Source organism: Mustela erminea, chromosome 3 (assembly GCF_009829155.1).
Source record: "Mustela erminea isolate mMusErm1 chromosome 3, mMusErm1.Pri, whole genome shotgun sequence".
Classification (NCBI taxonomy): domain Eukaryota; kingdom Metazoa; phylum Chordata; class Mammalia; order Carnivora; family Mustelidae; genus Mustela; species Mustela erminea.
The window spans coordinates 4448964-4472176 of NC_045616.1; the positions used below are offsets into that span (position 1 = coordinate 4448964).

Here is a 23213-nt window from a genome sequence, read left to right on the forward strand (position 1 = left end):
CAACCACAAGGTTTCTTGCCATGGGGAAGGATGAGTTCTTATTTCTGCATCACATTCACCACTGGGCAGTGATTTAGGTTCTGAAGCCTGAAAACCGAGTTTAGAAAAAGATGATGACCTAAGGACATGGCGGCTGGCATGTACTCAGTGTGCGGCCAGATGTCTGGGCCAGATGTCCAGTCAGGAGGTCTGGGCTCAGGCTATGTCAGACAGGGCATTAGTGTCCAGGGTGGGCTGTATAATTGGGGTACAGTTGAGTGGCCTGCAGGTTGATCCTCATTTGAGGTTTCTGCGTAGCCCCATTGGGCAACGTTTTTCTTCTGGAGGGCAGGTACAGTTCTGCATTGTGTTTCCAGAATTCCCAAAGTGAAGGGCATTTTGGCCAGGAGTGTGAGGACGAAAATCTGAGAGCACAAGCTAGTCTTAGGTTTCGGGGCAAGGGCAGGACAGGCACACCCTGCAGAGCTAAATTGAGATCTCATGCATCTGAAGTCAGGGCGAGGATCAGACATTGGCACAGGTTGAGTTTCTGTCCATGATGGCTCCTTCATGGAGACGGGGGGCATCAGGAGGCCATTAAGGTTTTCCCATGATGGGTATTGTGAGATGCTCCAAACTGCAAACATTCCTTCTGTGGTACAATTGAGAACTGTTGGATGGCTCCAGGACATCCCATAGGAAATGACTCCAGAGCAGTGTTCTAAGGATGGATGCCTGGGCAGGATGCCTCACATTCCAATTGTCTCCTAGAAAAAAGATATTTTTGATCTGCTGGGTCTCAGGGAGCAACCGAGGAGGCTGAGTTAAAATGGACTCTCCTGCGGATAGGTCATAATATGGGTTTGCGTCCATGGAAACCTTGGAATGGGGTGGTGGCACTGGGGCCCCAAAGGATTCTCCTAACTGGAGGTTTTGACACAGCTCCAAAGAGCACGTTTAACTTGTGGAGATGATATTTGTTCTGATCGGTGCCTCAGAAAACCCCAAATGGTGGTATTGGAAACCAGGCCTCTGGGAAGAGATGACTGGAAACCAAAGAAATTGATCTGATTAGGGCCTAGGGGCATGTTGGGTTCAATATTTTTCTCTGGGGATATCTGCCAACAGATCTGAGTGGAGGTAATTGTTCAGCTGGTGGCAGATTGCCCTTGTTTGTCCCGGGCAACCTACACCATTGGGATAACTTTGGATTTAGGAGTTTCCTCTAATTTGTACAGTTGTGGCCAATGGAATGGGCAGAATTCCCTTGGAGCAGACAAGCACAGTTCTGAGTTGTGGCTCCAGAGACCCCATTCTGGAGGGTGTGTGGGCCAGGGTTGTGGTGACAGAAGAAGCCTGAAAACACAAACTCAGATTAGGTTTGGGGATGGAGGTATGGCAGGCCCAATCTATAGACCTTGAGGAGAACTATTCGGAATATGAACAAAGAGCGAGTGTGAGGTGCTTGATGAGGCTTTTGTCTGGATTTTGTATAAATAATAGCCATTAAATGTTGAGGTGGCTTCATTGGCCATGGACGTTAATTCCTCTCTGGCGATTTGGCTGATTCCCAAGAGTTAGGGGTCATTAAGAAGGGAGGAGTACTTTCTGTTTTTTTTTTTTTCTTTCCTCAAGTGTCTGAACAAAAGACAGATTCCAGAGGAGAACCCTGGGGAGGGGCAACTGGACAACCCGACCTCTGGTTTAGAATGGGGGCCTAGGGACATGGCAAGCCCCATATGCTGGCTCCTGGTCCAGCCACTGTGAAGCCTTACTTGAGAACAGGGCTCACGCTGAGTGTCACAATGCGAATTTGTGCCCAACCTGGCCCTCAAGCATGGGTGGGGCCTCATGGGCCACGCTGGTTTCTCCTATTCTCAATGTTCAACAACATGCCAACCACATGGTTTCTTGCCATGCGAAAGGAGGATTTCTGATTTCTGCATCATGTTCAACCCTGGGCAGTGACTGGAGATAAGGTATAGGTTCTGAAGCCTGAAAATCGAGGTTGGGAAGAGATGACGCCCTAAGGCCATGGCGGTTCCGATGTGCTCAGTGTGCGGCCAGCTGTCTGGGTGAGGCCAGGAGGTCCAGACTCAGGTTGTGTCAGAGAGGGCATTAGTGCCCAGCGTAGACTGTATAATTGGGGTACAGTCGATTGGCATGTAGGTTGATCCTCATTTGGAATTTCTGGGTAGCCCCATAGTGCAGTGTTTTTCTTCTGGGAGGCAGACAGAGTGCTGCATTGTGTCTCCGGAATTCCCAAACTGGAAGGCTTGTGGGCCAGGAGTGTGAGCATGGAAGTCTGAGAATACAAGTTAGGCCTAGGTTTTGGGGTGAAGGCATGGCAGGCACACTCTGAAGACTTAATCGAGATCTCGTGCATCTGAACTCAGGGCGTGGATCAGTCTTTGGCTCAGGTAGGAGTTCCTGTCCATGATGGCCTCTTCATGAAAGGAGAGGTTCTCAAGAGGCCATGTAGGTATTCCCACAATGCGAATTTTGAGATGCTCCAAACCGCAAGGATTCCTTCTGTAGGACCCTCGAGAACTGTTGGATAGCTTCTGGAGGTCCCATACGGAATTACTCCAGGGCATGATTCTAAGGATAGATGCATATTGTTCCCGCCTCACATTCCAATTTCCTAGTGACAAGGCAGGTTCAATCTGCTGGCTCTGGGGGAGCATCCAAGGGGGCTGAGTTGAAATGGACTCTCTGGAGGATGGCTCATATTGTGCATTTGTGTCCATGGAAACCTTGGAATGGGGCGGTGGTCCAGGGCCCTGAAGGATTCTCCCAACCGGATGTTTTGACAGAGCTCCAAAGAGTACGTTTTCAATGTGGAGTCGAGATTTGTTCTGTTGAGTGCCTCAGGAATCCCCCTATATGCTGGTATTTGAAACCAGGCTTCTGAGGAGAGAAGTCTGGGAACCAAAGCAATGGATCTGATTAGAGGCTAGGGGCCTATCCAGTTGAATCTGATTCTCTGGGGCCATCAGTCTACAGGTCATATTGGAGGTAGTTGCTCAGCGTGTGTCACATGGTCCATCTTTGTCAGATCGTCCTTGTTTGTCCTGGGCTGCCTACACTATTGGGATGGCTTCAGGGTCTTTGGAGGTTTCTCCTAATCTGTATGGTTGTGGCCAATGGAATGGGCAGAATTCCCGTGGAGAATACAGGTACAGTCCTGAGGTGTGGCTTCAGGGGTCCCAGCCTAGAGGGTGTGTTGGCCAGGGCTCTGGGGACAGAAGTCTGAAAACAAAATTCGGCTTAGGTTTGGGGAGGTAGGTATGGCAGGCACGGTCTATAGACCTTGAGGAGAACTCTTGGAGATATGAACAAAGGGTGAGTGTGAGGCGCTTGCTTAGGCTTTTGTCACTGGATTTTGTGTCAATGATGGTGGTGGAATGTCGGAGTGGCACCAATCAGAACAAGTTAGGAGAAAGCTCCAACGTCTCCAAGGCTATCCTAAATGTGTAGGCCACCCGGGACAAACAGGAGCTATCTGCCACCAGTTGAGATACTACCTCCACTCAGACCCAGAGACAGATGTCCCCAGAGAAAAAGATTAAACCCAACAGGCCCCTAGGACCTCATCAGATCCATTTGTTTGGTTTCCAGCCATCTCTCCTCAGAGGCCTGGTTTCCAATACCAGCATATGGGGGTTTCCTGAGGCACCAATTAGAACAAATCTTGTCTCCACATGGGAAACATGCTCTTTGGAGCTGTCTCAAAAACTCTGGTTAGGAGAATCCTTCAGGGCCCCGGTACCACCACCCCATTCCAAGGTCTCCATGGACACAAATCCACATTCGGACCCATCCGAAGGAGATTCCTTTTAAACTCAGCCCTCTTGGTTGCTGCCCCAGAACCAGCAGATCGAACCTGTCTTGTCACTAGGAGACAATTGGAATGTGAGGCGGGCTACCCAGGCATCCATCCTTAGAACCCTTCTCTGGAGTCGTTCTGTAAGGGACGTCCTGAAGCCATCCAAATGGTCTCAAATGTCCTGCAGAAGGAAACCTTGAATTTGGAGCATCTCACAACTCCCAACGTGGGAAAACCTCGATGGCTTTGTGATGCCCCCCCACACACTTTATGAAGGGGAAATCATGGACATGAACTCCAACCTGAGCCAAGGTCTGATCCTCGCCCTGACTTCAGATGCACGAGATCTCGATTCTGCTCTGCAGAGTGTGTCTGCCTTATCCTCGCACTGAAACCTAAGTCTAGCTTGTGTTCTCAGAATTCCGTCCTCACACTCCTGGCCCCAGAGCCTTCACGTTTGGAATTTCCGGAGCCACAGTGCAGCACTCTGCCTGACCTCCAGAAGAAAAATGTTGCCCTATGGAGTTACCCAGACACCCCAAATGAGGATAGACCTGCAAGGCACTCTACTGTACCCAAATTATATAGTCTTCCTGGGCACTAATATGCTGTCTGATACAGCCTGAGCCTGGACCTCCTGACCAACACCCAGAAAGGTGATGCACACTGAGCACATCAGACCCGCCATGACCTTAGCTCATCATCTCTTCCCAATGTAGCTTTTCAGGCTTCAGAAATTAGACCTTAACTCCAAACCCTGCCAAGAGGTGAACGTGATGCAGAAATCAGAACTCCTCCTTACCCATGGCAAGAAACCTTGTGGTTGGTATATTGTCCAACATTCAGTGTAGGAGAAACCAGCATTCACCATGAGGCCCCGCCCATACTTGAGTGCTACGATGGCATAAACACGGATTGTGACCCTCAGCATGAGTCCTGTCCTCTAGTAAGTCCTTTCAGGTCTAGGGGCATATGAGGCCTGCAGTGCGGGATAATGGCGTAGCAACTGAGAGGGATCGTTTGAAAGCATGCTCAGGCTGAGGGTCACAATGGCTTTTTGCGCCCAGGGCTGCCCTCAGGAGTGCATGTGGTCTCATTGGTCTTGTAACTGGCTCCAACTTTGAGGTTTGGACACCCATCCCAAGAGCCAAATGTCCTGCCATGAGGAAGAAGGAGTTCTCTATTGTGCTTCAGGTTCCCTTATTGGCAGGGATTCCAGCAAAGGTCTGGGGACAGATGCCTAAATACCAAGGATGGGTAGAGATGACATACTTGGGCCATGGCAATCCCAAATGCTAGATGTGGGGCCCACTCTCTGGTGACTGACACTAGGTTAGGATTCAGGCTCTGTCAGAAACAGCACTAGTGGCCAGGGCAACTTATAAATCGGTTTTTACTCGAGGGCCGAGCAGATTGATCCTCATATGGGGTTTCTGGCCAGACTCACCAGGCACTTCTTTCTAGAACTCTACCATGGAATGGTAGAATTCTGCATTGGGGCTCCAGAATTGCCTATCAAGAGGGCTTGGGGACCAGTCGAGTGAGGATGGAATTGTAAACACAAGCTATGGTTCAATTCAGTGACAAGTGGAAGTCAGTTCCTATGTGCAGCAGCTTATTTGAGATATCCAGCACCTGAGTAAGAGCGGATGTCAGATATTTGCTAACCCTGGACTTTGTGTCTATGATGACTGACAAGGGAGGGGTGGCGTCAAAAGGCCATGGAGGGGTTCTCACGTTGAGGTTTATGAGCTGATCCAAACAGCAAGGTTTCCATCTACGGGAGAGGGGGAGTCTGGATTATTTGCTCCAGTGTCCCCCATGTGGAACTTTGGGTAGCAGAGCTCTACCACATGGATGTCTAGAAAGCTCAACTCCATTGACCATTGCAGCTGAGGAACATGGCAGGTTCATTCTGGTGTCTCTGGAACGAATTACCGAGTCCTTGAGTTGACATGGAATCTCTTGAAGATGGGCCACAATGCTGGTTTGTTACCAGGGCATCTTAGAATGTGCTGGTGGCTAAGGTGCTGTGCAGGATTCTACTACCCTGGGCTTTGGCACAGATGGAAGGGCACGGTTTCCTTCTGGGGACAGGAGATGATCTGTTGTATGGCCTAGGGACCACATGTTGTATCATAATTTCACATTCCAGAAAAGGCCTCTGAGGACAGATGCCTGAAAACCGAATCTAGGGTTCCAATGACATCCTAGGGGCATGTTAGGTTCACTATTCTGACTCAGGACCATTGATTTGGCTGTCTGCCTGGATGTAGGTGGTCAGGGTGTTTCAGACTGCGCATTTGCATTCAGAGTGGCCACCAATATTGGGGTAGGCTCAGGGGCATTGCAGGTTTCTTCTAATCTAGAAGATTTGGGGCAAGCTGTGACGGGCACAGTTTCCTTGGGGATGGAAGGGACAGCCTGTCATGTGGATCCAGAGACCACATCCTGGAGGGCATGTGTGCCACGGTTTAGGTAGAGAAGTCTACAAACACATTCGGATTAGGGTGAGTGGCAAGGTGATCACCGGCCCAATGCATAGACATGGAGGGCAGCTCGTCTGGAAGTGTAATTAGGGTGACTGGAAGGCAGTAGCACAGGCTTTTCTCTCTGGATTGTGTGTCCAGGATGGCCTCGGGATGCAGGTGTGGTCTCATGCGTCCATGGGAGACTTTTCCTCTCTATGGATCCTGGGGGTTCTCCATAGTTTGGTGGCTTTTTCCGGGAAAGGAAGAGTGCAGTTTTCCTCCTTAGGGGTGTCCCAAAATAGGGATTCCAGAGACGGGTTCTGATTCTGGGCGTCTGGGACATACCACCAAGTGTTAGGATTTGGGCCTAGTGGCGTAAGAGTCCTGCAATGCGGGATTGTGGTGGTGCAGCCGAGAGGGATTTTTTGAAAGCATGCTCAGACTGAGGGTCACAATGCCTGTATGTTTTTAGGGCGGCCCTCAGGTGTGGGTGTGGTCTCATTGGTCTTATAACTGGCTCCCACTTTGATGGTTGGACCCCATCCCAACAACCATGTTTATTGATATGGGGAAAGAGGACTTCTCTATTGTGCTCCAGGTTATCTCATTGTCAGGGATTCCAGCCAAGGTCTGCGGACAGGTGCCTGAATACCAAGGAGGGGTAGAGATGATGTACATGGGCCATGACCATCCCAAATATTAGATATGAGGCCCACTCTCTGGTGGCTGAAACTCGGTCAGGGCCCCTGAGGACAGGTGCCTGAAAACCTAATGGGGTTCCATTGAGGGCCTTGAGGACAATTCAGGTTCAATATAATAACTCATGATCATTAACGTGGCTGTCTCTCTGGATGTAGGCTATCAGGGTGTTTCAGACTGTGCATTTGCGTCCCGAGTGGCCAGCAATATTGGGGTGGGATCAGGGGCCTTACAGGTTTCTCCTAATCTGGAAGGTTTGGCCAATTCTGATAGGCACATTTTTCTTGAGGACAGCAGCCACAGTTCTGTGGTGTGGCTCCAGAGATGCCATTCTGGTGGGCATGTGAGCCATGGTTTTGGGAGAGAAGTCTGGAAACACAAATTCGGGTTAGCGACTTTGTGGCGATGTGATCACAGGCCCAATGCATAAAACTGGGGGGCAGCTCATCAGGAACTTAATTAGGGTGACTGGAAGGCAGTAGCAAAGGCTTTTCTCTCTGGATTGTGTGTGTAGGATGGCCTCAGAATGCAGGTGTGGTCTCCTGGGTCCATGGGAGACTTTTCCTGTCTATGGATCCTGGCAGCTCTCCCTAGTTTTGTGGCTATTTCGGGGAAGGGAAGAGTGCTGTTTTCCATATCATGGGTGCCCCAAAACAGGGATTCCAGAGATGGGCTCTGGTTCTAGGAGTCTGGGACATCCCACCAAGGGTTAGGATTTGGGCCTGGGGCATATAAGGACTGCAATTCGGGATCCTGGTGGTGCAACAGAGGCGGATTGTTTGAAAGCAGTGCTCAGGCTGAGGGTCACAATGCCTGTTTGTGCCCAGGGCGGCCCTCAGGAGTGGGCGTGGTCTCTTTGGTCTTGAAACTGGCTCCCGCTTTGAGGGTTGGACACGCATCCCAACAGCCAAGTTTCCTGCCATGAGGAAGGAGGAGTTCTCTATTGTGCTTCAGCTTCCCCCCACTGGGGCGGATTCCAGCAAACTTCTGGGACAGGTGCCTGAATACCAAGGACGAGTAGAGATGACGTACTTGGTCATGACCGTCACATATGCTAGATATGGGGCCCGCTCTCTGGTGGCTGAAACTCGGTCGGGGCTCAGGCTCTGTCAGACACAGCACTAGTGCCATGGCAGCCTATAAATCTGGGTTGACTCGAGGGACCGAGCAGATTGATCCTCATGTGGGGTTTCTGGGCAGAACCACCAGGAACTTCTTTATTCGATGGGGAAGGCAGAATGCTGCGTTGTGGCTCCAGAATTCCCTATCAAGAAGTCTTGTGGTCCAGTCCCATGAGGATAGAATTGTAAACACAAGCTACGGTTCAATTCAGTGCCAAGTGGAAGGTAGTTCCTATGTGCAGTGGCTTATTCGAGATATCCAGCACCTGAGTAAGGGCGGATGTCAGATATTTGCTCACCCTGGAGTTTTTGTCTATGATGACCGACAAATGGAGGGGTGCTGTCAAGAGGCCATGGAAGGGTTTTCACATTGAGGCTCATGAGCTTCTCCAAACAGCAAAGTTTCATTCCTCTGGACAGGTGGAGTCTGGTTTATTTGTTCCAGGGTCCCCCATGTGAAAACTTTGGGTAGCAGAGCTCTACTGCATGGATGCCTGGAAAGCTCAGCTCCATTGACCATTGCAGCTGAGGAACATGGCAGGTTCATTCTGGTGTCTCTGGAGCGAAAGGACCAAGTCCTTGAGTTGACATGGAATCTCTCGCAGATGGGTTACAATGGTGGTTGGTTACCAGGGGCATCTTAGAATGTGCTGGTGTCTAAGGCGCTGTGCAGTATTCTACTACCCTGGCATTTGGCACAGATGGAAGGGCACGGTTTCCTTCTGGGGACAGGAGATGTTCGGTTGCGTGGCCCAGGGAACAGATGATGTATCATATGTTTGCATTCCAGAACATGCCTCTGAGGACATGTCTGTAAACTGAATCTAGAGTTCCAATGACATCCTAGGGGCATGTTAGTTTCACTATTCTGAGTCAGGACCATTGATTTGGCTGTCTGCCTTGATGTAGTTTATCATGGTGTCTCAGACTGCGCAATTGCATTCACAGCGGCCACTAATCTTGAGGTAGGCTCAGGGGCATTGCTGGTTCCTCCTAATCTAGAAGGTATGGGCAACTGTGATGGGCACAGTTTCCTTAGGGATGGTAGGGACAGTCCTGTGGTGTGGATCCAGAGACCCCATTCTGGGGAGCATGTTTGCCATGGCCTAGGTAGAGAATTCTGCAAACACAAATTCAGATTAAGGTGGGTGGCATGGTGATCATAGGCCCAATGCATATATCTGGATGTCAGATCGTCTGGAACTGTAATTAGGGTGACTGGAAGGCGGTAGCACAGGCATTTCTCTCTGGATTGTGTGTCCAAGATGGCCTCAGAATGCAGGTGTGTTCTCATGGGTCCATACGAGTCATTTCCTCTCTATGGATCCTGGTGGCTCCCCATAGTTTGGTGGTTTTTTCAGGGAAGGGAAGAGTGCTGTTTTCCATCTTAGGGGAGCCCCAAAACAGGGATTCCAGAGACGGGCTCTGGGTCTGGGAACCTGGGAAAATCCCACCAAACTTAGGGTTTGTACCTAGAGGCATAGCAGACCTGTAAGGCGGGAACATGGTGGAGCAACTGAGAGGCATTGTTTGAAAGCATGGTCAAATTGAGGGTCACAATGCCTGATTGTGCACAGGGCGGCCCTCAGGAGTGGGGGTGGTCTCATTGGTCTTTTAACTGGATTCCCCTTTGAGGGTTCGACACGCATCCCAACAGCCGGGTTTATTGCCTTGGGAAGGAGGAGTTCTCTATTGTGCTTCAGGTTCCCCAATTGACAGGGTTTCCAGTCAAGGTCTGGGGACAGGTGCCTGAATACCAAGGATGGGTCGAGATTACGTACTTGGGCCATGGCCATCCCAAATGCTAGATATGGGGCCCGCTCTCTGGTTGCTGAAACTCAGTCGGGGCTTAGGCTCTTTCAAACACAGCACTAGTGGCCATGGCAGCCTATAAATCGGGGTTGACTCGAGGGCCAAGCAGATTGATCCTCATGTGGGGTTTCTGGCCAGACTCACCAGGCATTTGTTCATTCGATTGGGAAGTCAGAATGCTGCGTTGTGGCTCCAGATTTCCCTATGAAGAGGGCTTGTGGACCAGAGGGGTGAGGATGGAATTGTCAACACAAGCTATGGTTCAATTCAGTGGCAAGTGGAACGCAGTTCCAATGAGCAGGGTTTGTTCAAGTCTTCCAGCACCGGAATAAGGGTGGATGTCAGATGTTTGCTCACACTAGAGTTTGTATGATGACTGAACAATGGAGGGGTGGCGTCAAGAGGCCATAGAGGAGTTCACACACTGAGGCCTGTGAGCTGCTCCAAACAGTAAGTTTTCCTTCTATTGGGCAGGTGAAGTCTGCTTTGTTTGCTCTAGGTTCCCCCATGTGGAGAATTTGTGAAGCAGAGCTCTCCGGCCTGGATGCCTGGAAAGCACACCTCCATTAAGCATTGCAGCTGAGGAACATGGCAAGTTCATTCTGGTGGCTCTGGGACGAAGTACCAAGGCCTTGATTTGACATGGAATCTCTTGCAGATGGGCCACAATCCTGGTTTCTTACTAAGGTGATCTTAGAATGTGATGGTTGCTAAGGTGGCATGCAGGAATATCCTACCATGAGGGTTTTGCACAGGTCAAAGGGCACGGTTTCCTTCTGGGGACAAGAGATGTTCTGTCGGGTAGTTCAGGGACCACATGATGTGTCATAAATTGGTATTCCACAACAGGCCCCTGAGGACAGATGCCTGAAAACCTAATGGTATTCCATTGAGGGCCTAGGGGCATTTCAGGTTCAATCTTCTAACTCACCATCATTGACGTGGCTGTCTCCCTGGATGTAGGTGATCAGGGTGTATTCAGACTGCGCATTTGCATCCAGAGTGGCCAGCAATATTGGGCTGGGCTCAGGGGCCTTACAGGTTTCTCCTAATCTGGAAGGTTTGGACAACTCTTATATGCAAAGTATCCTTGGGGATGGCAGCCAGAGTTCTGTGGTGTGGCTCCAGAGATCCCATTCTGGTGGGCATGTGAGCCATGGTTTTGGGAGAGATGTCTGGAAATACAGAATTCGGGTTAGCAACTTTGTGGCGATGTGATCACAGGTCCAATGCATAAACCTGGAGGGCAGCTCGTCAGGAACTTTAATTAGGGTGACTGGAAGGCAGTAGCACAGGCTTTTCTCTCTGGATTGTGTGTCCAGGATGGCCTCCGAATGCAGGTGTGGTCTCATGGGTCCATGGGAGTCTTTTCCTTCTATGGATCCTGGCAACTCTCCATAGTTTGGTGATTTTTTCAAGGAAGGGACAAGGGCTGTTTTCCATTTTATGGGTGCCCCAAAACAGGGATTCCAGAGATGGGCTTTGGCTCATGGCATCTGGGACATCCCACCAAGGGTTAGGATTTGGGCCTAGGGGCATACAAGGTCTGCAATGCGTGTTCATGGTGGTGCAACAGAGAGAGATTGTTTGAAAGCATGCTCAGGCTGAGGGTCACAATGTCGATTTGTGCCCAGGGTGGCCCTCAGGAATGGGCGTGGTCTCCTTGGTCTTGTAACTGGCTCCCCCTTTGACGGTTGGACACCCATCCCAACAGCCAAATGTCCTGGCATGAGGAAGGAGGAGCTTTCTATTGTACTTCAGGTTCCCCCATTGGCTGGGATTCCAGCAAATGTCTGGGGACAGGTGCCTGAATATCAAGGATGAGTAGAGATGATATACTTGGGCTATGGCAACCCCACACGCTAGATGTGGGGTGCACTTTCTGTTGACTGAAACTAGGTCGTGGCTCAGGCTCTGTCATACAGAGCTCTAGTGGCCGGGCAACCTATAAGTTGGGGTTCCCTCAAGGGACGAGCAGATTGATCCTCATGTGGAGCTTCTGGCCAGACTCACGAGGCACTTCTTTCTATAGGGAAGGCAGAATGCTGCGTTGTGGCTCCAGAATTCCATATCAAGTGGGTCTGTTGACCAGTCGGTTGAGGATAGAATTGTAAACACAAGCTATGGTTCAATTCAGTGGCAAGCAGAAGGCACTTCCAATGTGCAGTGGTTTATTCGAGACATCCAGCACCGGAATAAGTGTGCATGTCAGATGGTTGCTCACACTGGAGTCTGTGTCTATGATGAACGACCTATGGAGGGGTGGCGTCAATAGGCCATGGACGAGTTCACACGCTGAGGGCTGTGAGCTCCTCCAAAAAGTAAGGTTTCATTCTACTGGACAGGTGGAGTCTGGTTTATTTGCCCCAGGTTCCCCCATGTGGAAAGTTTGGGTACCAGAGCTCTACCGCATGGATGCCTGGAAACCTCAACTCCATTGACTATTGCAGCTGGGGAAAATGGCAGGTTCGTTGTGCTGTCTCTGGAGTGAAGTACCAAGTCCTTGAGTTGACATGGAATCTCTTGCAGATGGGGCCACAATGCTGGTTTGTTACCTAGAGAGATCTTAGAATTGTGCTGGTGGCTAATGGTGCTAGTGCAGGATTCTACTACCCTGGGCTATGGCACAGATGGAAGGGCACGTTTTCCATTCTGGGGACAGGAGATGTTCTGCTTGTGTGGCCAGGGACCACATGTTGTATCATAAGTTCACATTCCATAACAGGCATCTGAGGACAGATGTCTGAAAACCGAATCAGGGCTCCAATGACATCCTAGGGACATGTTAGGTTCACTATTCTGACTCAGTACCATTGATTTGGCTGTCTGCCTGGATGTAGGTGATCAGGGTGTTTCAGACTTCACATTTGCGTTCAGAGTGGCTGCCAATATTGAGGTAGGCTCAGGGGCCTTGGAGGTTTCTCCTAATCTAGAAGGTTTGGGAAACTGTGATGGGCACAGTTTCAATGGGGATGGCATTGGAAGTCCTGTGGTGTGGATCCAAAGACCCCATCCTGGAGGGCATGTGTGCCATGGTTTATGTAGAGAAGCCTGCAAACACAAATTCGAATTAGGGTGAGTGGCGTGGTGATCACAGGCCCAATGCATAGACCTGGAGGTCAGCTCGTCTGGAGCTGTAATTAGGGTGACTGGAAGGCAGTAGCAGAGGCTTTTCTCTCTGGATTGTGTGTCCAGGATGGCTTCGGAATGCAGGGGTGTTCTCATGAGTCCATGGGAGACTTTTCATCTCTATGAATCCTGGTGGCTCTCCATAGTTTGGTGGCTTTTCGGGGAAGGGAAGAGTGCTGTTTTCCATCTTAGGGGTGCCCCAAAACAGAGATTCCAGAGATGGGCTCTAGTTCTGGGAATCTGGGCCATCCCCACAAGGGTTAGGATTTGGGCCCAGGTGCATAGGCGGCCTGCAATGCGGGATTATGGTGGTGCAACTGAGAGGGATTTTTTTAAAAGCATCCTCAGGCTGAGAGTCACAATGCCTGTTTGTGCCCAGAGCGGCCCTCAGGAGTGGGCGTGTTCTCATTGGTCTTGACACTGGCTCCCCCTTTGAGGGTAGGACACTGATCCTAATTGCCAGGTTTATTGCCATGGGGAAAGAGGAGTTCTCCAATTGTCAGGGCTTCCAGCAAAGATCTGGGGACAGGTGCCTCAATACCAAGGAAAAGTAGACCTGACGTACTGGGATCATGGCAACCCCCAATGCTAGATATGGGGCCCACTCTCTGGTGACTGACACTAGGTCGGTGCTCCGGCTCTGTCAGACACAGCACTAGTGGCCAGGGCAACCTACATCCAGGCCTAGATGTAATCGGGGTTGACTTGAGAGCCGAGCAGATTGATACTCATGTGCGGTTACAGGGCAGACTCACCAGACACTTCTTCATTCGATGAGGAAGTCAGAATGCTGCGTTGTGGATCCAGATTTCCCTATCAAGAGGGCTTGGGGACCAGTCGCGTGAGAATGCAATTGTAAACACAAGCTACGGTTCAATTCAGTGCCAAGCGGAAGGCAGTTCCAGTGTGCAGCAGTTTATTCGAGACATCCAGCATTGGAATAAAGGTGGATATCAGATGTTTGCTCATACTAGAGTTTGTGTCTATGATGACCGACCAATGGAGGGGTGGCATCAAGAGGCCATGGAGGAGTTCACACGCTGAGGCCTGTGAGCTGGTCCAAACTATAAGGTTTCCTTCTACTGGTGAATTCTGGTTTGTTTGCTCTAGGGTACCACATGTAAAGTTTGGGTAGTAGATCTCTACCACATGGATGCCTGGAAAGCTCAACTCCATTGACCATTGCAGCTGAGGAACATGGCAGGTTCGTACTACTGTCTCTGGAGCGAAATACCAAGTCCTTGAGTTGACATGGAATCTATTGCAGATGTGCTACAATACAGTTATGTTAAGAGAGAGATCTTAGAATGTGCTGGTAGCTAAGGTTCTGGGCAGGATTCTACTTCCATGGGCTTTGGCACAGATGGAAGGGCACAGTTTCTTTCTGGGGACAGGTGATGTTCTGTTGTGTGGCTCAGGGACCACATGATGTATCATAAGTTTGCATTCCAGAACAGGCCTCGGAGGACAGATGTCTGAAAAACGAATCTAGAATTCAAAGAACGTCCTGGGGGACATGTTAGGTTCACTATTCTGACTCAGGACTATTGAATTGGTTGTCTGCCTGAATGTAGGTGATCAGGGTGTTTCAGACTGCGCATTTGTGTTCAGAGCAGCCATCAATATTGGGCTGGGCTCAGGGGCCTTACAGGTTTCTCCTAATCTGGAAGCTTTGGACAAATCTTATATGCAAAGTATCCTTGGGGATGGCAGCCATTGTTCTGTGGTGTGGCTCCAGAGATCCCATTCTGGTGGGCATGTGAGCCATGGTTTTGGGAGAGATGTCTGGAAACAGAAATTCGGGTTAGCAACTTTGTGGCGATGTGATCACAGGCCCAATGCATAACCTGGAGGGCAGCTCGTCAGGAACTTTAATTAGGGTGACTGGAAGGCAGTAGCACAGTCCTTTTTCTGTGCATTGTGTGTCCAGGATGGCCGCGGAATGCAGGTGTGGTCTATGGGTCCATGGGAGACTTTCCTCTCTACGGATACTGGCTGCTCTGCCTAGTTTGGTGCCTTTTTCAGGAAAGGGAAGAGTGTTCTTTTTCCATTTAGGGGTGCCCCAAACAGGGATTCCAGAAACGGGCTCTGGTTCTGGGCATCTGGGACTTCCCACCAAGGGTTAGGATTTGGGCCTAGGGTTGTAAAAGGCCTGCAATGCGGGATCATGGTGGTGCAACTGAGAGGGATTGTTTGAAAGCATGCTCAGTCTGAGGGTCACAATGCTCTGTTTGTGCCCAGGTCGGCCCTCAGGACAGTGGACGTGGTCTCTTTGGTCTTGTAACTGGCTCCCCCTTTGAGGGTTGGACACCCATCCCAACAGCCAAGTTTCTTGCCATGAGGAAGGAGGAGGTCTCTATTGTGCTTCAGGGTCCTCCAGTTGGCAGGGATTCCAGCAAAGGTCTAGGGACAGTTGCCTGAATACCAAGAATAGGTAGAGATGACGTACTTGGGCCATGACAATCCCAAATGCTAGATGTGGGACCCACTCTCTGGTGACTGACACTAGGTTAGGACTCAGGCTCTGTCAGACACAGCACGAGTGGCCAGGGCAACCTATAAGTTTGGGTTCCTTCGAGGGCCGAGCAGATTGATCCTCATGTGGGGTTTCTGGACAGACTCACCAGGCACTTCTTTCTATAGGGAAGGCAGAATGCTGCATTGTGGCTCCAGAATTCCCTATCAAGAGGGCCTGGGGGCCAGTCGGGTGAAAATCTAATTATAAACACAAGCTACGGTTCAATTGAGTCCCATACCGAAGGCAGTTCCTATGTGCAGCGGCTTATCCGAGATATCCAGCACCTGAGTAAGGGCGGATGTCAGATATTTGCTTCATACTGTAGATTGTGTCTATGATGACTGACAAATGGAGGGGTGACGTCAAGAGGCCATGGAGGGGTTTTCACGTTGAGGCTTATGAGCTGCTCCAAACAGCAAGGTTTCATTCTACTGGACAGGTGGAGTCTGGTTTACTTGCTCCAGGTTCCCCCATGTGGAAAGGTTTGGGTAGCAGGAGCTCTACCACATGGATGCCTAGAAAGCTCAACTCCATTGACCGTTGCAGCTGAGGAAAAGGGCAGGTTCGTTGTGCTGTCTCTGGAGGGATGTACCAAGTCCTTGAGTTGACATGGAATCTCTTGCAGATGGGCCACAATGCTGGTTTGTTACCAGGGAGATCTTAGAATGTGCTGGTGGCTAAGGTGCTGTGCAGGATTCTACTACCCTGGGCTTTGGCACAGATGGAAGGGCACGTTTTCCTTCTGGGGACAGGAGATGTTCTGTTGTGTGGCCCAGGGACCACATGTTGTATCCTAAGTTCACATTCCAGAACAGGCCTCTGAGGACAGATGTCTGAAAACTGAATCTAGGGTTCCAATGACGTCCTAGGGGAATGTTAGGTTCACTATTCTGACTCAGGACCATTGATTTGGCTGTCTGCCTGGATGTAGGTGATCAGGGTGTTTCAGACTTCAGCATTTGCGTTCAGGAGTGCCGCCAATATTGGGGTAGGCTCAAGGGCCTTGCAGGTTTCTCCTAATCTAGAAGGTTTGGGCAACTGTGATGGGCACAGTTTCCTTGGGGATGGCAGGGACAGTCCTGTGGTGTGGATCCAGAGACCCCATCCTGGAGGGCATGTGTGCCATGGTTTTGGGAGAGAAGTCTGCAAACACAAATTCAGATTAGGGTGAGTGGCGAGGTGATCAGAGGCCCAATGCATAGACCAGAAGGGCAACTCATCTGGAACTATAATTAGGGTGAACGGAAGGCGGTAGCAGAGGCTTTTCTCTCTAGATTGTGTGTGCAGGATGGCCTCAGAATGCAGGTGTGTTCTCATGGATCCATAGGAGTCATTTCCTCTCTATGGATCCTGGGGGCTCCCCATAGTTTGGTGTCTTTTTCGGGGAAGGGAAGAGTGCACTTTTTCATCTTAGGGGAGCCCCAATACAGGGATTCCAGAGATGGGCTCTGGGTCTGGGCACCTGGAAAATCCCACCAAGTTTTAGGATTTGTGCCTAGAGGTGTACCAGGCCTGCAGTGCGGGATCATGGTGGTGCAATTGAGAGGGATTGTTTGAATGAATGCTCAAGCTTAGGGTCACAATGCCTGTTTGTGCCCAGGGCGGCTCTCAGGAGTGGGCGTGGTCTCATAGTTCTTGTAACTGGCTACCCCTTTGAGGGTTGGACACGCATCCCAATGGCGAGGTTTATTGAGATGTGGAAGGAGGAGTTCTCTATTGTGCTTCAGGTTCCCCCATTGGCAGGGATTCCCGCCAAAGCCTGGGGATAGGTGCCTGAATACCAAGGATGGGTAGAGATGACGTACTTGGGCCATGACCATCCCCGATGCTAGATATGGGGCCCGCTCTCTGGTGGCTGAAACTCGGTCGGGGCTCAGGCTCTGTCAGACATAGCACTAGTGCCATGGCAGCCTATATATCGGGGTTGACTTGAGAGCCGAGCAGATTGATACTCATGTGCGGTTACAGGGCAGACTCACCAGACACTTCTTCATTCGATGAGGAAGTCAGAATGCTGCGTTGTGGATCCAGATTTCCCTATCAAGAGGGCTTGGGGACCAGTCGCGTGAGAATGCAATTGTAAACACAAGCTATCGGTTCAATTCAGTGCCAAGCGGAAGGCAGTTCCAGTGTGCAGCAGTTTATTCGAGACATCCAGCATTGGAATAAAGGTGGGTATCAGATGTTTGCTCATACTAGAGTTTGTGTCTATGATGACCGACCAATGGAGGGGTGGCATCAAGAGGCCATGGAGGAGTTCACACGCTGAGGCCTGTGAGCTGGTCCAAACTATAAGGTTTCCTTCTACTGGTGAATTCTGGTTTGTTTGCTCTAGGTTTCCCCAGGTAGAGAGTTCAGTGAAGCTGAGCTCTCTGGCATGGATGCCTGGAAAGCACACCTCCATTGACCATTGCAGCTGAGGATCATGGCAGGTTCATGGTGGTGGCTCTGCAAAGCAGTACCAAGGACTTGAGTTGACATGGAATCTCCTACAGATGGGCCACAATGCTGGTTTGTTACCAAGGAGATCTTAGAATGTGCTGGTTCCAAGGTGCCATGCAGGATTCTCCTACGCTGAGGGTTTGGCACAGGTCGAAGAGCACGGTATCATTCTGGGGACAGGAAATGTTCTGTCGTGTGGTTCAGGGACCACATGATGTGTCATAAATTGGTATTCCAGAACAGGCCCCTGAGGACAGATGCCTGAAAACCTAATGGTATTCCATTGAGGGCCTAGGGGCATTTCAGGTTCAATCTTCTAACTCACCATCATTGACGTGGCTGTCTCCCTGGATGTAGGTGATCAGGGTGTTATCAGACTGCGCATTTACATCCAGAGTGGCCATCAATATTGGGCTGGGCTCAGGGGCCTTACAGGTTTCTCCTAATCTGGAAGCTTTGGACAACTCTTATATGCAAAGTAGTCCTTGGGGATGGCAGCCATTGTTCTGTGGTGTGGCTCCAGAGATCCCATTCTGGTGGGCATGTGAGCCATGGTTTTGGGAGAGATGTCTGGAAACAGAAATTCGGGTTAGCAACTTTGTGGCGATGTGATCACAGGCCCAATGCATAAACCTGGAGGGCAGCTCGTCAGGAACTTTAATTAGGGTGACTGGAAGGCAGTAAAACAGGCTTTTCTCACTGGATTGTGTGTCCAGGATGGCCTCCGAATGCAGGTGTGGTCTCATGGTTCCATAGGAGACTTTTCCTCTCTATGGATCCTGTCGGCTCTCCATAGATTGGTTCCCTTTTTGGGGAAGTGAAGAGTGCTGTTTTCCATCTTAGGGGTTCCCCAAAACAGGTATTCCAGAGACGGGCCCTGGTTCTGCATGTCTGCAACATCCCACCAAGTGTTAGGTTTTGGGCCTGGAGTCTACCAGGACTGCAATGCGAGATAATGGTTGTGCAGCTGACAGGGATTGTTTGAAAGCATACTCAGGCTGAGGGTCTCAATGCCTGTTTGTGCTCAGGGTGGCCCTCAGAAGTGGGTGTGGCCTCATTGTTCTTGTAACTGGCTCCCCCTTTGAGGGTTGGACACCCATCACAACTGCCAGGTTTTTTGCCATGGGGAAAGAAGAGCTCTCTATTGTGCTTCAGGGGACCCCATTGGCAGGGATTCCAGCCAAGGTCTGGGGACAGGTGTCTGAATACCAAGGATGGGTAGAGATGACATACTTGGGCCATGACAATCCCAAATGCTCGATGTGGGACCCACTGTTTGGGGACTGAAACTAGGTCGGGGCTCAGGCTCTGTCGGTCACAGCACTAGTGGCCATGGCAACCTATAAATCGGAGCTCCCTCAAGGCCCGAGCAGATTGACCCTCATGTGGGGTTTCTGGCCAGACTCACCAGGCATTTATTTCTATAGGGAAGGCAGAATGCTGCATTGTGGCTCCAGAATTCCCTATCAAGAGGGCTTGCTGACAGATGGGTGAGGATGGAATTGTAAACACAAGCTATGGTTCAATTCAGTGCCAAGCGGAAGGCAGTTCCTACGTGCAGCGGCTGATTCGAGATAACCAGCACCTGAGTAAGGGCGGATGTCAGATATGTGCTCACCCTGGAGTCTGGGTCTATGACTGACTGATAAATGGAGCGGTGGCGTCAAGAGGCCATGATTGAAGTTTTCACGTTGAGTTATATTAGCTGCTCCAAACAGCAAGGTTTTGTTCTACTGGACAGGTGGAGTCTGGTTTATTTGCTCCAGGGTACCTCTTAGGAAAGTTTGGGTAGTAGAGCTCTACCGCATGGATGCCTGGAAAGCTCAACTCCATTGACCATTGCAGCTGAGGAGTATGGCAGGTTTGTTCTGGTGTCTCTGGCTTGAAGTACCAAGTCCTTGAGTTGACATGGAATCTCTTGCAGATAGGCCACAATGCTGGTTTGTTAGTAGAGAGATCTTAGATTGTGCTGGTGGCTAAGGTGCTGTGCAGGATTCTACTACCCTGGGCTTTGTCACAGATGGAAGGGCACGTTTTCCATCTGGGGACAGGAGATGTTCTGCTGTGTGGCCCAGGGACCACATGTTGTATCATAAGTTCGCATTCCAGAACAGGCCTCTGAGGACAGATGTCTGAAAACTAAATCTAGGGTTCCAAGGACATCCTAGGGGCATGTTAGGTTCACTATTCTGACTCAGGACCATTGATTTGGCTGTCTGCCTGGATGTAGGGGATCATCGTGTATCAGACTTCACATTTGCGTTCAGGGAGGCCACCAATATTGGAGTAGACTCAGGGGCTTTGGAGGTTTCTCCTAATCTAGAAGGTTTGGGAAACTGTGATGGGCACAGTTTCAATGGGGATGGCATTGGAAGTCCTGTGGTGTGGATCCAAAGACCCCATCCTGGAGGGCATGTGTGCCATGGTTTATGTAGAGAAGCCTGCAAACACAAATTCGAATTAGGGTGAGTGGCGTGGTGATCACAGGCCCAATGCATAGACCTGGAGGTCAGCTCGTCTGGAGCTGTAATTAGGGTGACTGGAAGGCAGTAGCAGAGGCTTTTCTCTCTGGACTGTGTGTCCAGGATGGCTTCAGAATGCAGGGGTGTTCTCCTGAGTCCATGGGAGACTTTTCATCTCTATGAATCCTGGTGGCTCCCCATAGTTTGGTGGCATTTTGGGGAAGGGAAGAGTGCTGTTTTCCACCTTAGGGGTGCCCCAAAGCAGGGACTCTAAAGACGGGCTCTGGGTCTGGGCCCCTGGAAAATCCCACCAAGTTATAGGATTTGTGCCTGGAGTCTACCAGTATTGCGGGTCTTGGTTGTGCAACTGAGAGGGATTGTTTGAAAGGATGCTCAGGCTGAGGGTCACAATGCCTGTTGGTGCCCAGGGCAGCCCTCAGGAGTGGGCGTGGTCTCATAGTTCTTGTAACTGGCTACCCCTTTGAGGGTTGGACACGTATCCCAATGGCGAGGTTTATTGAGATGTGGAAGGAGGAGTTCTCTATTGTGCTTCAGTTTCCCCCGTTGGCAGGGATTCCCGCCAAAGCCTGGGGATAGGTGCCTGAATACCAAGGATGGGTAGAGATGACGTACTTGGGCCATGACCATCCCCGATGCTCGATATGGGGCCCGCTCTCTGGTGGCTGAAACTCGGTCGGGGCTCAGGCTCTGTCAGACATAGCACTAGTGCCATGGCAGCCTATATATCGGGGTTGACTTGAGAGCCGAGCAGATTGATACTCATGTGCGGTTACAGAGCAGACTCACCAGACACTTCTTCATTCGATAAGGAAGTCAGAATGCTGCGTGGTGGATCCAGATTTCCCTATCAAGAGGGCTTGGGGACCAGTCGCGTGAGAATGCAATTGTAAACACAAGCTATCGGTTCAATTCAGTGCCAAGCGGAAGGCAGTTCCAGTGTGCAGCAGTTTACTCGAGACATCCAGCATTGGAATAAAGGTGGATATCAGATGTTTGCTCGTACTAGAGTTTGTGTCTATGATGACCGACCAATGGAGGGGTGGCATCAAGAGGCCATGGAGGAGTTCACACGCTGAGGCCTGTGAGCTGGTCCAAACTATAAGGTTTCCTTCTACTGGTGAATTCTGGTTTGTTTGCTCTAGGTTTCCCCAGGTAGAGAGTTCGTGAAGCTGAGCTCTCTGGCATGGATGCCTGGAAAGCACACCTCCATTGACCATTGCAGCTGAGGATCATGGCAGGTTCATGGTGGTGGCTCTGCAAAGAAGTACCAAGGCGTTGAGTTGACATGGAATCCCCTACAGATGGGCCACAATGCTGGTTTGTTACCAAGGAGATCTTAGAATGTGCTGGTTCCAAGGTGCCATGCAGGATTCTCCTACGCTGAGGGTTTGGCACAGGTCGAAGAGCACGGTATCATTCTGGGGACAGGAAATGTTCTGTCATGTGGTTCAGGGACCACATGATGTGTCATAAATTGGTATTCCAGAACAGGCCCCTGAGGACAGATGCCTGAAAACCTAATGGCTATTCCATTGAGGGCCTAGGGGCATTTCAGGTTCAATCTTCTAACTCACCATCACTGACGTGGCTGTCTCCCTGGATGTAGGTGATCAGGGTGTTTCAGACTGCGCATTTACATCCAGAGTGGCCATCAATATTGAGCCCTCATGTGGGCTGGGCTCAGGAGCCTTACAGGTTTCTCCTAATCTGGAATGTTTGGACAACTCTTATATGCAAAGTGTCCTTGGGGATGGCAGCCATTGTTCTGTGGTGTGGCTCCAGAGATCCCATTCTGGTGGGCATGTGAGCCATGGTTTTTGGAGAGATGTCTGGAAACAGAAATTCGGGTTAGCAACTTTGTGGCGATGTGATCACAGCCCCGATGCAAAAACCTGGAGGGCAGCTCGTCAGGAACTTTAATTAGGGTGACTGGAAGGCAGTAAAACAGGCTTTTCTCACTGGATTGTGTGTCCAGGATGGCCTCCGAATGCAGGTGTGGTCTCATGGTTCCATAGGAGACTTTTCCTCTCTATGGATCCTGTCGGCTCTCCATAGATTGGTTCCCTTTTTGGGGAAGTGAAGAGTGCTGTTTTCCATCTTAGGGGTTCCCCAAAACAGGTATTCCAGAGACGGGCCCTGGTTCTGCATGTCTGCAACATCCCACCAAGTGTTAGGTTTTGGGCCTGGAGTCTACCAGGACTGCAATGCGAGATAATGGTTGTGCAGCTGACAGGGATTGTTTGAAAGCATACTCAGGCTGAGGGTCTCAATGCCTGTTTGTGCCCAGGGCGGCCCTCAGGAGTGGGCGTGGTCTCTTTGGTCTTGAAACTGGCTCCCCCTTTGAGGGTTGGACACGCATCCCAACAGCCAAGTTTCCTGCCATGAGGAAGGAGGAGTTCTCTATTGTGCTTCCGGTTCCCCCCACTGGGGCGGATTCCACCAAACTTCTGGGACAGGTGCCTGAATACCAAGGATGAGTAGAGATGACGTCCTTGGTCATGACCGTCACATATGCTAGATATGGGGCCCGCTCTCTGGTGGCTGAAACTCGGTCGGGGCTCAGGCTCTGTCAGACACAGCACTAGTGCCATGGCAGCCTATAAATCTGGGTTGACTCGAGGACCGAGCAGATTGATCCTCATGTGGGGTTTCTGGGCAGAATCACCAGGAACTTCTTTATTCGATGGGGAAGGCAGACTGCTGCATTATGGCTCCAGATTTCCCTATTCA

General features: G+C 50.5%; 1 long non-coding RNA gene across 1 annotated transcript in view; it reads left to right on the forward strand.

Moving 5' to 3' along the window:
• Nucleotides 1–23213, forward strand: part of LOC116585842 — a 224432-nt gene that overhangs the window by 83820 nt on the left and 117399 nt on the right. The gene's annotated exons all lie outside the window — the stretch shown is intronic.